The 15,074-nt window shown below is 42.6% G+C and overlaps 1 protein-coding gene and 1 non-coding gene across 3 annotated transcripts in view; both read right to left on the bottom strand.

Moving 5' to 3' along the window:
• CAMK1D (calcium/calmodulin dependent protein kinase ID) overlaps positions 1–15,074 on the bottom strand; it is a 431,996-nt gene that overhangs the window by 354,018 nt on the left and 62,904 nt on the right. The window lies entirely within an intron of this gene.
• On the bottom strand, positions 716–845 carry LOC112659133 (U6atac minor spliceosomal RNA). The gene has a single exon (XR_003136203.1). It is a non-coding gene; the product is annotated as a U6atac minor spliceosomal RNA (small nuclear RNA).

The following is a 15,074-nucleotide window of genomic DNA, read 5'->3' on the forward strand; positions in this document are numbered from 1 at the left end:
CTAAGCCAGTGCCTGGCACATCAGATTGGCAGACCGGTTGAGTAAGCACCTGCTTTGAATGTCTGAATTTGAGAGCTTCTGAGAATGGATATGGAGTGGATGACCTCACCCTTTCGTGATGCATTCAACCGGCTTCGCTCTCTGCCACCCGCTCTTGGTCTAGTTCAATGTCAAGGGGCACACCTGGACAGAATCACTTTTGTTGGTTGGTTGTCTACTGCGTGATTCCAAAAGTCAACACAATATAAACAGGCGGACGAGCCATTCCCACCCTACTGCCAGTCCCTATGCTCACCGCTGCCTGCTATCTATCCACATCTACCTTCGTTTCTTGTTATCTCTCCAGGGCTTCTCTATGCAAATATAAACAAACCTCCCTACATATTTCCAGATCCTCACCTTCCTTGCATAAAGGTAATATAGTCTATACACTCGTCCCCAGCTTGTTTCCTTCACTTGGCCGTGTATCTGGACACCATTCCATGTCACAACACACATCATCACTCTCATCAACAACTACACAGCATCCACTGCCCACAGACGCCATCCTTCAACCACTCCCTCATAGACCACCGTACATCCAGTGGCTTCTGGTGCTCTGGTGTTACACACAAAGCTTGTACCGGTGTCCCCTCAGTATGGGTGCAGGTGTGCATGTAGGAAAAGATTCCCGGAACAGGACATTTGTAATGTTGGTTTACACCATAGGGTTGCTAAGAAATATTGTTAGGTGCTATAAATAGGGGGTGATAGCATCCATGTACATGTGTGCTACAGGGCACTAGAATTTTTTTCCACTCTTGTCAAGGGGAGTGCTAACCGAATTCCTCACTTTCATAAAACACAGACCCTTTGAAATTTTAAATTGATGCAGCATCCCCCAATGGTAGCCAGAGTTCAGCTCCCCTATTCTACTTCCACCCATCAATTTCCTAGGCTGACAGATTTTTCCTCTAGAAACCTATTAGAGGAAAACAGGCCCTCTAAAAAAGCCTTGAAAGCCTAGTTAATATGGGTGGAATTAAATTTTTATAAGAGTATTCAGGGATTCTAAATCAGCAGCAAATGCTTTCTTTTCATCACAATACCCAAAATGACATGGAAAGAAAAACATAAATGAATATTTAAAAACCCTATTCATTCCAATGCAGGGGACCCCCAAAAGTAGTTGATATTCTCAGAGTTTTTCAGTAATTCATGACTTTTTTTCACAGTGACAATCTAAAATTAGAAAATGATGCCTATTTGCAGAATCAATGAAAAGGTCCTTTTCCCACCCATTCTAGAGAAGGCATGAGGAAACAAAATACTTTCACATGAGAATCTCAGCTCTCAGGAAACGCACCCTCTGGCTTAGAGTATTTATTAAAGTCAAGGAACACAAAAGCAATGATTTCCTTTTGTTCCAGCATATACTTTGGTAAATACCAACATACCAGACTGTATCCCTTTCTTTGATACAGTTTTGTATGATCTGTTCAATATACTTAAAAAAACATGTGCCATGGCCAACATTATGTTCTGTGTTGATGAATATAAACCGATTTTACAGACAATCACCTTAATCAGTAACTCATAGTCCATCCACCAAAGACATGCACCAGAATGTTTTTAGCTGTTTTATTCACAATAGCCCCAAACTGGAAATAATCAAATGTCTACCAAGTGTAGAATGGATATCTAAATCTCAAAACAATGAAATACTACACAGCAATGGGAAAAAATGAGCAATTATACAACATGAATGAATGTCACAAAACTTAAATATGATCCCATTATACGGAATTCAAATAGGCAAAACTAATTTACGGTGACAGAGGTCAGAATAGTAATTACCTTTGGGAAGGAAGGGCATTGTTCTCACGGGGAAAACGGTACCAGAAGGACTTCAAGGGTGCTGGAAATGTTCTTCATCTTGATCTAGGTGGTCCTTACATGGGTTAAAAAATTCTGAGATTTGTTATCTTTACTATATGTAAAGAGTATCTCAGCATCCTGAGCTAGTCAGCTAGCATCCTCAGCCAAGAAGTCCTTACCCCAGAAGCAGCCAACTAGAACCCCTTCTGTTACCTATATTTGAGTCATATTAGCCCCTCTGCTAACTAGCAAAATGAATGTGAGGAATGATTTTTTTTTCTTGATGAAATCAGTGGTTAATTAGCATGATGAGCATAAGGAATGGGGAAAATATTTTAGATAATCTCTATCCTTGAATAGGCAGGGATAAGGCTCAGGACCTGTAACCTTCGACTTGATCCCAAAATGGTCTATCTATTGGTTTGAGGGATTTCTGGCTGCCTGATGCCTATCCTAACAGAAATGTAATCCTGCTTTTGGAATATTGGCAGCTTTGCTTCAAGGGAAGCTCTCATCCTAAGTGGTGGTCGGAGTACCTAAGAGGACACAGAGCTGGGATTTCAGGATACAGCACAGAACGTATGAACTACATTCTGCTAATACCCATTTAAGAAACGTCCTGATGCTGAATTTGTTCTGAAATTTGCTTTCATTATAAGCTGGTCATGAGGCTGTAAGAGAACAGCTAATCCTCATTCAACTACAACTTTCTGGTGGTTATCATCCCCTACCTCAAAACACTTAAGAGCATGTATGACCAGTCTGGCTAATTTCCATTGTCAAGTCTGGAGACTGTTAGAGCATGAAAATGTGCAGACATGCATGCTGGAGGGTAACATGTTTCCTTATGAACAAAATGAAGAATGGAACCAGAGGTGAGAAAAGCAGGATAAATGGGCATAGAACAGCACAGTGACACCCAGAGAATGAAGCCAATCAGGGGGAGGTTTCCAGCAGTACTCACAACTCTTGGAGGCTTGCACAGAGATACACAGGATACGATCATATTTGTGAATGACCCAAAATTAAACAAGATGAAAGACTCAGAATTCTAAAAGGTCTTGTCAGGCAATTTGGTGAACTAGATCTAACAAGATTAAACATACAGTTAGGTGTACAAAAATTAACAACTCAAGACAAAAGGGGCAGAGATCAATGACAAAATCCATTATAATTGTGACATTTAAAACTTTAGGGGTTTTGGATAAGAAGCTCAGGCTCCTAATTGGCCCTCATACCTCACACACATAACAGTGTGGCCCCAGGCAGGTGTTTGTCAGGAGAAGGCTAAGATGCTGGGAAGTGGCTTCACAGGGACATCCACCCAATGCAGAGAATGTGCCAACAGGCTGGTGATCCCTGGGGCTGAAGCACCCAACATCCCCTAGGCTGTTACTATATGACTTTTTCACTCTTCTGTTCTGGAATAATGGGACTTTCCCTAGACAGGCAACCAGAGAGAGAGACCCAACATTTAGTGTCTCTGAAGAAAATACCAGAGTCTCAGATAACAAAATGAAAACAGAAGGCCTGTCCAAGTCCTCCTTGTAACTGTATATGGCACTCAACATTTATGGAGCACAAAATGCAAGCCGCTCTTGGGCCTCAAACTCTTTCTCTCTGGCATGTGCACCACCTACCTAACACAGGTCTGCCCAACCCAGTGTGACACCCGCAAACCTGTCTTGACTGATCCCATGAGTCAAAATAATTTTCACATTCCATCTCATCATGCTATAGAGCCATGGTCAATATCTATAAGTTTTGTATCCTCCTTCTCCAAGAACAAGAGAGAAATGAACAGAATCAGAGCAGCGCTTGCTTGAAGGTATTAAAACATGAACACTGAAAAGAAAAAACAAAAACAAAAACATGAACACTGAGCCTTAGAGACCATTTACTCGGTACTACCCCTCATCCCCCATTCAAAGCAACTGCACTAACATAAAGCACATTCAGTGTATGACCTGATCGTACCTAGGGAAGCCTGAACATGAACTGGATATGAGAGGATATTAAAGACCTATTATTAACTGTGTTAGTTATGTTAATGGTATTTGGGGTACATTGGGAAATTTCATTTCTTCCTTCCTCCTTTCCTTCCTTTCTTGGGGGGCTGGGGGAGGACAGAAAGCCATATTATATTACGGGTGGCATGTCAAGATATCTTTTTTTAATTTAGATATAACTGACATACAATGAACATTAAAGGTGCACAATGTGTTGATTTGGTACCATCCCAGTGTCAGCTAACACCTCCACTGGTGTTACCACTTTTTTTGTGTGCTGAGAATATTTATGATCTAGTTTCCCAGCAACTTTCAAGTATGTAATACAGTATGTTAACTCTAATCACCGTGCTGTGCATTGGATTCCCCAGAACTTACTCAGCTTCTAACTGTAAGCTTGCATCCTTTGACCAATAATATCTCCCCAATTCCCCCACCCGCTGGCCCTGGTAACCACCACTCTATACTCTGCTTCTACAAGGTCTGCTTTTTTAGATTCCACATGTAAGTTGTATCATGCACTATTTGTCTTTCTCTGACTTATCTCACTTAGCATAATGCCCTAGAGGTCCATCCATGTGGTCACATACGGCAGGATTTTCTTCTTTCTCATGGCTGAATAATATTCCATTGAACCGCATCTTATATATTCAATCATATGTTGACACTTAGGTGGTTTCCATGTCTTGGCTATTGTTCAATTGTGCAATAAGATGTCTTAATTTACTTTAAAATATTTTAGCGTTTTTTACAAATGGAGGGCATGAATGAATGAATAGTTGGCCTGACCCAGAGTTCACACAGCTGGTTAGTGGTGGGGCTGGTTAACAGTCCAGTGTCCTTCCTCTAATGTTTTACAAAAGACCACCATTTGTGATGTTTTATATCCTCTACACCAGAGCAGCTACTCAAGATGACTGCAAACATGTAGAGGGCCATTTGGACTCTGCCCATTCAGCTCTAGAGAGGTCCTGCAGGCTCCCAATCAGCGTGGTAAACTGAGTTTCGATGACAAAAAGTTGCTAGATTGGCTTTCTCCTCTCATCCAAATAACCAAGCAATGGCCACACAGTCATTAAACATTGGCGTGGGTGGACATTTGTTGAAAGTTTCTAAGACCACATCAGCATACCAAGAAACTCAATTCTTTCATAATATAATAACATGACCTAACAGAATTAGTGTATAATCGTACATAATAACCATGAACTGCTTACTGTGTACCAAGGAATATTCTAAGCATTTGACAAGAATGATCCTGGTTAATCGCCACAACATCCAAGAGCTTATTGTCTCCATCATGTAGATGCAGTGAGTGGGACACAGAGTTTAAGAAAATTGCCAAGCCCACAGAGCCCTGAGGGACAGAGGCAGCATTTTGGATGACTCCACCATACATTCTCCTCATGGCCACATGCCATTTCTTCATAGTCACACCTAATGTTTTCACTGGGAGAAATGGTCCAGGGATAATTCTTTCTCATTGTTGTGTTTAAAAATACTACCGAAGAATTGGGGCGCCTGAATGGCTCAATCAGGGATCTGACTCTTGGTTTCGGCTCAGGTCATGATCTCATAGGTCATGGAATTGAGCCCTGCATCAGGCTCTGCACTCAGCAGAGTCTGCTTGTCCCTCTCCCTCTGCTCCTCCCCACCACCCCCCTCAATCTCTGTAAAATAAATAAATCTTAAAAAAAAAAAAACCTACAGATTAAAAACCAAAAGAGAAAAATAAAATCTGCCCCATAGGCCAAAAAAATAGTCTGATTTCATAAAAATATTTCACTGTGTTTTCCTTATAAAAAAATCAAATTATTCACATGCTGTTTAACTTTCTTCCTCAAACATGAGTAAGAAGTCCAGGCAGCTCTGCAATTTCTCCTCTAGAAAACTATCTGGGGGCTGCCCAGTGGGCAACAGAGGCCTTAGGCTGCCCATTCAGCCTCTGATCATGATGTGATAGAAAGCTGCCAGTCATTCCCTTGAAGGGTTCTGAATGACTTTCTGTAGAAAAGTCTTTACACACACACACACACACACACACACACACACACACACGAAATAAAGGACAATGCAGTCAACCTTCCAGTACCTGCACTATCTCTCAGTACTGACAATAACTTTGAATGATTCAATTCCTTCTTTAACGTTGTGCCATCAAAGCTAAAATAAGACAAAAGCCCCCCAAAATCAGATTCAAATCCTAGAAAAGGGGAGGTGTCTTAGGATAAACTGGAGAAACTACCACCTTGGGATGGTGTTCAGCTCTATTCCAGAGCTCCTCCCTCCATTAGCCCAATTATCCCAACAGGAATAAATGAAGGGTGGCTCATGTCATCATAGAAGTCAGAATTCTCAACAGAAGTAAAGTCAAATGAAGATACGGCAAAGGTAGCATGTGAAGGCACAGACAGAAGGGGAGCCTAAAAACCAGATCAACACCAACTGAGTGGCCTAACTCTGAAGGGTTTGGTGATTACTGGCATGGAGGTTGCCACAAAGGGTCCTGATTACAAGAAGAGAAAGGATTCGTATTGTGGCTACTGTCCCTACTGGAAAAAGCTGAGCTTCCTCAAATATAAGCAGGCTGAATGACAAAGTTAATAATCGAGGCCAAGAAGCCATATTTCCTGTTGCAATAGAAATGAACACTGCTATTGCTGAAGGACAAGCGTCTCTCCCACAGAGGAACTTCTCGTTCCTCCCCAGAATTTATTATCATTAAAACTAGTATTTGACATTCACCAAATGCCAACAACATGCCTATATCTGCTATTATGACTACATCATTAGTTCACCTCTGAACTGACTTTCCAAACACGGTTAACTTTGTCCCGGAAAACAACAGGCAGGCACAAAGATAAGGAAGGCAATTAAGAGTTATGCTAACAATAAAAATAAAGTAGTGATAAAATTTTCTGCATTGTCCAGGCATGGTTTATGACTTTCACATTAAAAAGACTGGGAACCTTTTTTCTTGTTGCGACTACGTAGATACAGCATATGTGGTGAATATAAATGGCTAAAGGCAAATCAAAAAAAGATCTTGGGGCAATCTCCTGTCTAAAACTGTGTGTTACTCTGTAATCAGATGTGAACAGAGACAACAAAGAAGACATCATTCAAGTCACAAAATTTTGACTATCCCCCTTCTCCAAGCCAGTATGACAACTGCTGCTTTTTTATTGACTACAGCTATAGTTTTGTTCTGGGATTACCTATCTAGAGATGAAATTACCAATCATAAAAGTATACCTGATTACTGATACACATCACCCTGAGTAAAATTCTGCTTATTTTAACCCACCCCCAAAATCAACTAACATAAGTGCAAAGTCTATATATAATAAGGCTCTTCTAACAATTCTTTTGAAAATGGCCCAAGGAGCTCCAGTGGCACAATCAGTTAGCACACGGTACTTAAACGAAAATGGCCCACAGTTCCCATGGTACATTTTTCTCTTAATGAATGGAGGAATCCAGGTTCTATTTTTTTTAAGATTTTATTTATTTGTTCATGAAAGACAGGGAGAGGGAGGCAGAGGGAGAAACAGGTTCCATCCAGGAAGCCTGACGTGGGACCTGATCCCGAGACTCCAGAATCACACCCTGGACTGAAGGCCACACTAAACCGCTGAGCCACCCAGGCTGCCCTTCCAAGTTGTATTTAACTATATATATATATATATGTTCCAAGTGGTCTTTCACTTGGAGGTCATTGACCTGTCTATAAAATATGAATGTATACATGAATATTAAGATATAGATATCATTTTATTCTATAGACCTGAATCTGTGTTCACAAAATTTTAAACACATTTTCAAAAAAGAATATACATAAAAAAATAAAACTGTGTGTTAACATTGTAAGGTAATGCTACTTTGAATACCCAAAGGAGAATGTGTCTACTCTGCAGCCAATCATGTCTATCCCCTTCTGGGCCATATTTCTTGAGCTCTGCATCTCACACTCAGGACAACAACACTGACACAGAAGACAGTCGAATCCCAAGAGGAGGGAAGCTGAAGGAAGCCAAAACAAAGATGGCAGAACCAGAGCTAGGTCTAACTCAACTCTAGTCCTCAAGAGCTCAAACCTCCAGGATGGTTTCATTCCAGAACTCTCACGTTGCCTCATTTCACAGTTTTCTCTTCCAAGTCTCTGAGACCAGGAGAATGGATGTTTCCATGGTTGTTCTCACATCTAACTATGTGAACACAACACGTGGTTCATGCCTCCAGGAAGGCAGTTACAATACTATATGGTAACTACTAATTTCTATGTTGTCTGTCCCTTCCCCTGCCATTGCAGGGTCCTCAGAATGTGAGGGACATCATTTATCCACCTGTGTGTTTGACAGCAGCACCTGGCACACAGTGGGCATCCATCACCTCTGTCCCATAAATAGTGAACAGATCTTATAAACAGACAATTCCTGAGAAGACCTTCTGCTCATAAATGTCCCTCCCATTAAAGCCAAAGTTTCCTTATTAAGGATTAATGTCTTTGGTTCTGTCGTCCAGAGTCCTCAACAAAGCAGATCTCTGTGACAGGGGTGCCCCTGTTTTCTCTACTACTGTGAGATAATACATAAAAGGAGTAAAAGAAACTGGCTCAAAATAGAATGGAAGTAAAAAAGGAGAGAAATAGTGGGGAGAAAAAGAAAGAGTAAAGAATTGAGAGGAAAGATAAGGTGGAAAGGAGGCAAAGACATTCTCCTCCTTCCTCAGAGGTTTGCCTGGAATCTGCGATCACCGCCTCCTCCCCCCAGCATTGTGGATACTTCCAAGTATACTTGATTCTAAGGTGCTTCTCCTTGCAAATGAAGTGGAGGAAGCAGGTTTTCATTTCCCCCAAAATGCGTAACAATGGCGGATCATTCCCTTTTGATCTTCTCCTTGTTACAAAAAAAAAAAAGGAAGAGAAAAGGATGCCACATATAACCTTCCTCTATCTAAAAGAACAGAATGGGAGTGCCTGACTTGCTCTGTTGATGTAGGACCCAAATCTCCATCTCCGGGTTGTGAGTTCAAGCTCATATTGGGTTTAGAGATTACTTAAAATCTTTAAAATGAATGAATGAATGAATGAATGAATGAATGAATGAATGAAAAGAGCGGAATAATTAGACTTTATACATATGAAAACTCTGAAGGTGAACATTCAAGGTCTGGGGTGGCAGCTACAAGGGTGACAAATCTCGGCAGGGCTTTGCAGGTCCATCTGAATTTAACTATTAGCAGAACAAAGTTCCATTTTTGTATAACATTTAAGAGGAACCAAAGTTGGTTTTTTGTTTATTTTTTTAAGTAATCTCTACACTCAATGTGGAGCTCTAACTCACGACTCCGAGATCAAGAATTGGATGCTCTTCCAGCTGAGCCAGCCAGGCACCCCAGGAACCAAACAACTAGTTAAGACTCCTGTAATAACTCTTTGAGCCTTTGGTTTAAATTTTATGGAGCCTTAGTCCATTCTAATTCATTAATAAGACCTGAAGAATTATTACTGGCCGCATTTGTATGCCACCAGAGATTCTCTTTCATAAATTTAAAAATAGCTTGTGAGGGAGGCCTGGGTGGCTCAGTGGTTGAGCATCTGCCTTTGGCTCAGGTCATGATCCTGAGGTTCTGGGATCGAGTCCCACATCAGGCTCCCTGCATGGAGCCTGCTTCTCCCTCTGCCGCTGTCTCTGCCTCTCCCTATGTCTCTGGTGAATAAATAATAAAATCTTTAAAAAATAATAGCTTGTGAACTTCCATTTTTTTTTCACCTTTTTGAGCAAGAAAATTCATTTTATATAATTTCCAATCCATTCTATGTTCTGGAAACTTCACTGAGATGAACTCTTACCAAGTTCTTCCCAGGTTATGGGGGGGGCTAGTCCCCATCTTTGGGAGGAATGTATAAAGTTTAGACTGAGGGTCAAAAAAAAAGTTTGGCTTTTGTCACACAAATTAAACAAACAACAACAATCAAACATTATAAATGTATCCAAAAGGGCTAATTATAACAAGAATGGCAGGAGGGGAAAAAAAAAAAAAAGATCAAGAGATATACTAGCTCATAAATACCAGGTGACCCAAAAGCAACTCTTCTAAAGAATTGCAAGACATTGAACCCCAGGCCAGGGCAGCCCCAGCTCCACCTGTCCCCAGATACAAAGAGATGTTCCTGCTAGAAAGCAACACAAATCAGGCCACCAAATTTCTTCCTTTTTTTTTTTTTTTTTTTTGGAAAAAAAAAAAATCTCCTCAGCCTCTTTAGTGACAAAGACACAGCAGAAAAACGAAGCAAGTTCTTGCCCCCTGTCAGGAATGTGGGACAATCAGATTCAAGTGCAAACCACTCAGGGGTGCAGCTTTGCAGCCTCACCTAGCAGATGTTCACACTGACCATGCTAATGGAAAAGGGGAGGACAAAATATCCACAGCCGTTACCACAATGAAGCCCGAAAATGCAGGCAAATAATAAAACACACAATATTTCTGTCCTATCAATCCAATCTCCACAGCTCAACTAAAGGGTGATAAAGCTTAATGCAAACATAAAGGGATGCGCATTCACAGAATAATTTTGAAAACGTGTGGCTCTTGCTAGCTGGGCTCCAGTCAATAAATGCACTAGACAAATACTTTCAATAAATAGTAAAACAGAACAGACAACCATTCTGGTCTCGGAGACACACGCAGTGTTTTTACCCCAGAAAGCACCTGTCATAATAACTTCAAAAATGAGTTGTGGAAAAGAAAAATAATTTTACCCTGTGCTACACAGAACAATAGTCCTCAGACAGCCAGGCACTGGGCCTGGATAATAGATCCTGTAGACACAGACAAGAGTGCCTGACATCTGGCCTGCCCAGACTACGGTCTCCCACGCACCAAGAGTGTATGGCTTCGTTATAATAATTGGGAGCAGAAAATGGGAAAGAATCCTGCAGCAGAAGGCTGAAGTCTTGGGAAAATATTGTGAAAAGTCAACATTAATTAGAAGTAGTATGTCTTTCTAAAAAAAATAAAAATTAAAAAAAATTAAAAAAGATATAGTGCTATCCAAGGGTGTGGTTTGTATTCAGTGTCTAAACCACTTTATTGTTAAACTAAAGTCAAACTATTAACTATTCACTACTTGGTAGAATGGAACCAGACAAGAAGGAGAGAACAAATGTTGTTCTATGTTACAGAGAACAAATCTAACACATCTCTACCACAATCCCTCAAAACTTCAGAAGGGATGGTGAGAATTTTAAATCTCAGGGTTAATAATCCCTAGCAAACATCAAAAATGTAGACTCAGCACCCTGAGAGGTTAGTAGCCTTAGGCAAATTTCATTAAAATGTTTAACTCTAAGATGAGTGAAAAGGGGTCATGACAGACAGTAATGGCCCACAAGGAACAGACATGCCCAGGGACCTCTCCTCATGGAACAATCGGTGCTTAGAAAACAGACTTTTCATTCTGGAAAGTAGTATGGAGGTTCCTCAAAAAGTTAAAAACGGAGCTACCCTACAACCCAACAATTGCACTACTAGGTGTTTATACAAAGAATACAAACATAGTGATCCAAAGGGGCACCTGCACCCCAATGTTCATAGCAGCAATATCCACAATAGCCAAACTATGGAAAGAGCCCAGATGTCCACCAACAGATGAATGGATAAAGGTGTGATGTATATATACAATGGAATATTAGCCATCAAAAAGTATGAAATCTTGCCATTTGCAATGACGTGAATGGAACTAAAGGGTGTCATGCTAAGTGAAGTAAGTCACAAGAAGTAAGACAAATACTGTACGATTTCACTCATATGTGGAATTTAAGAAACAAAACAAATGGACAAAGGGGAAAAAAAGAGACAAACCAAAAACACTCTTAACTATACAAAACAAAGAGATGGTCACCAGAGGGGAGGTGACTGGGTGGGGAACAAGTAAAACAGGTGAAAGGGATGAAGAACACACTTGTGATGAGCACTGAGTAACGTACAGAATTGTAGATTCACCACACTGTACACCTGAAACCAACCTGACGCTCTGTTAATGATGCTGGAATTAAAATTTGAAAAAAGAAAAGAAAAAGAAGTGAAAAATATATATATAAATAAATAAATAATCAAACCTTCCTGTCTGAAAAAGGAAAAAAAAAAAAAAAAGCTACACACCTGGAGAGGGAAATGAGGGCAAAAAGAAAACTAGAAATTGTTAGTAATTAAATCCTTTGGTTTGCAGAAGGGCACTTGGTAGTGATGAGAATCTCCAGGAAAGTGTTAGGCATTAAAGTGGCTGAGCTGAGAAAGGGTTTTCATCTGGGAGACCGGCGGGGGGGGGGGGGGGGGGGGGGGGGGGGGGGCATCTCCATGCCCCTGTCTAATCTCTAAGAAAACAGTATAAATAGGGTCATTCTGAGGTTGGCTGAGATGAAATCTGCCCTAGCACCTGGTGTGTGGTCTGTCCGTTGTTCCCTGGCAGGATGATGTAACTCATGCTCTATCTGCCCCCTGCGCAGCATGCACCTGGGCAGTCTGTGGTTCTCTGCAGCTCTTCGGTGACACAGTTCAGAGATTGCTAGATCACTGCGGAACCATTTGTATTTACTTTAATTCTGTGGCCCTTGTATAAGACTCTCAAGAAAAAAAAAAGAAAGAAAAGGAAAGAAAACAAGTCAGGGGCTATAAGAAGTTGCAAAGAAGGTCTCCAAATCCTCAACTGAAGCAAGGAGGTTTGTCAATCTTCAAATGTCATATAGGGAATTGGATAAAAGCCATTACTTCAAACTTTCCTTGCTAATCCCTGGAGGGAATCAGCAGAAGTGGTCATGCAGGCAAGATGAGAGTCCTGGAGAGCATGGCCAGCTCCCCACCTCACCGCCCCTGGGGTAAGAGAGGACACTCTCATTCCACCCACAGCCACTTGGTTTGCTTCTTGCTAGCCAGGCTGGTGCTCCGGACAGCCACACTGGTTTTTCTTGAAGATTAGAGTATCTTTTAAACAAATCACTCCTTGGGGAAGTGAGAGGGTCATTTATCACCTCTTGGTAGTATGTGATTACTTGGGTTTCCTGGGGGTGTCCAAGAACCAGCCCTGCACCCACTCAATCTCTCCATCTCCCATTTCCCTCGCTGCTCCCCGTCCCTGACCCAGTGATCAGAGCCTTGCATACTTCCAGACCAACCGCTGCCCTGGTTCCCTCTAGCAACTGAACCTTCTAGCATTCGGTGTGGGTGAGCTCAGAGCAGGTCTCGGTTTCCACTCCCGCCCTCACCAAGCAGGGATTACGCTGCTGCTGTGAACAATAGCTCCTGCCTCCAAGTGGCAAATGTGGGTGAAATATGGGTTTGATCAACTTTGCCACGAAACTGCCTTTAACGTTTTGGTTTATTGTTTTAATTTTGCTTTGTCCTTTCTCTACGACAATAACCAGGCAATAAGAGCAAGGTGGAGAAAGCTTCTATTTTTTAAAAATAAGAAAATGAGGCAAATCTCCTGATTTGTTATTCAAAACACAGCAAAAAAAAAATTGAAAAATACTAATCACATCGATGCATAAAAGCTCCGAGAGAGAAACAATAGAGAGATCCAGTGCTCAAGACTCTAGCTCCAGCTCTGTCCCTAAGGAACTCTGTGATCTTCAGAGTCTGGGCAGGTGTCTGGTCTCAGTTTCTTCATTTGCAAAGTCAACCACATACTGCCTCATTCTCAGACTACAGCATGTGGCCCACATGCCACAAGTAGGACACGGGGAAGGTTGCGTAGTTAATTCAAATGACCTGGGGTAATGGCTAATTTGATTTAGGGGGAGCTGAAGGGCCTTGATCCCTTTCACCCTTGTGAGAAGTAAGAGCTCAGAGCTGCAGCCCTGGCATTAATCACCCACCAATGGGGTAAGTGTCCCAAGATGCTTTCTTCTCTCAGAGAGGAGGGCTCCCCGCAGGTGCTTCTATTGCTTCTATTGCTCCGCTGAGCAAAGCCTCTTTTGTGGCGGGTACAGAGGTCAACATCAGCTTATCCATCCAAGCACTCGCAAATTCCCAAAGAGCGGATCTGAAGTGATAAGGGTTTTCAATGACTATCCTGGCTGCTGACTTCTGTCCCAGAGAGCAGCAGCGAGAGAGACAGGGCGGGGGGCACATGTGGGTCTTCATCATTATGTATGGCAATGAAAATGAGGCCAGAAGGTCAGACAGGGGCTGAAAAAACAGGAGAAAGCCAGCCGGGTAGAATGTGGGAGACAAAATAGATGGGTGGTTGACCCAGGGCCACCACCTAAAAGACACCCACACTTGGGGGATGAAGGGGGTGGCCTGTACTTCTACGGGCTCCCTTCGCTCTGTCCTGTGGCCCACAAGATCCTAAACCAGCAAATTAAATTCATGGAAGCATTCGTACCTATACAGCCCAGGGACTCCCCAGAAGTGAAGCCTCAGGAGGAGTGTGGCTGGAGGTGCATCCTCTGCCCAGATCTCCCACACGCACCTTCCTCAGATCCGAACTGGTGCCAACGTGTACCAGCTCCTGTCCCAAGTGCAGGCACATCAAGATGGGCGAGCGGGGTCACAAGTGTTACAGGAGAGACGAGGGGGCAGGAAAGGACTATTTTGACCTTCAGGAGTCGGGAGACAAGGCCCTGAGGGGTAACATATAAACTGGTAGGTGAAGCATGAGAAGAAGCCGGCCCGGCAGAGGAAGAAGGTGGGGAGGTAGAGGCAGCTAAGGGGGAGCATGGGCACAGGGCAAGGTGAGAAAGGCCTGGAGAACTGGGGAGCTCAGGGATGCCAGTGCGGCTGAAAGGGCAGTGATGCAGGGTGCCTGCAGGGGAGTGAGAGGCACACAGAGCCCCCCAGTCTGGCCTCTCAGCCCAGGTAAGGAGGCTGGGGTGCACTTGGCTGTGGCAGGAAGGTGATGTTGGCACAGGGCGCCTGGATCTGCCTGCCCTTTCTCAGGATTGCTCTGGCTCCCAGAGAGGGGCCAAACTGAGGAGGGACAAAACAAGAGGGAGGAAGCCACTGGAAACCACTTCATCTGCCAGGAGAGGGAGATGGTGCCTCCGTCTAGGACAAAGGTAGACATGGAGGGAAGTAGATACCCTGAGGAATGACACCAGGCAGGATTTTGAAAATGGGATAAAGAAAGAAACCCTGATGAGAGGGAACTAGGAGGCTTGCGTCTTTAATAGGTGTGTACCTGCAGCAGGTCACGCCTGATCC

The sequence above is a fragment of the Canis lupus genome, chromosome 2 (genome assembly GCF_003254725.2).
Source record: "Canis lupus dingo isolate Sandy chromosome 2, ASM325472v2, whole genome shotgun sequence".
In the NCBI taxonomy this organism is placed as follows: domain Eukaryota; kingdom Metazoa; phylum Chordata; class Mammalia; order Carnivora; family Canidae; genus Canis; species Canis lupus.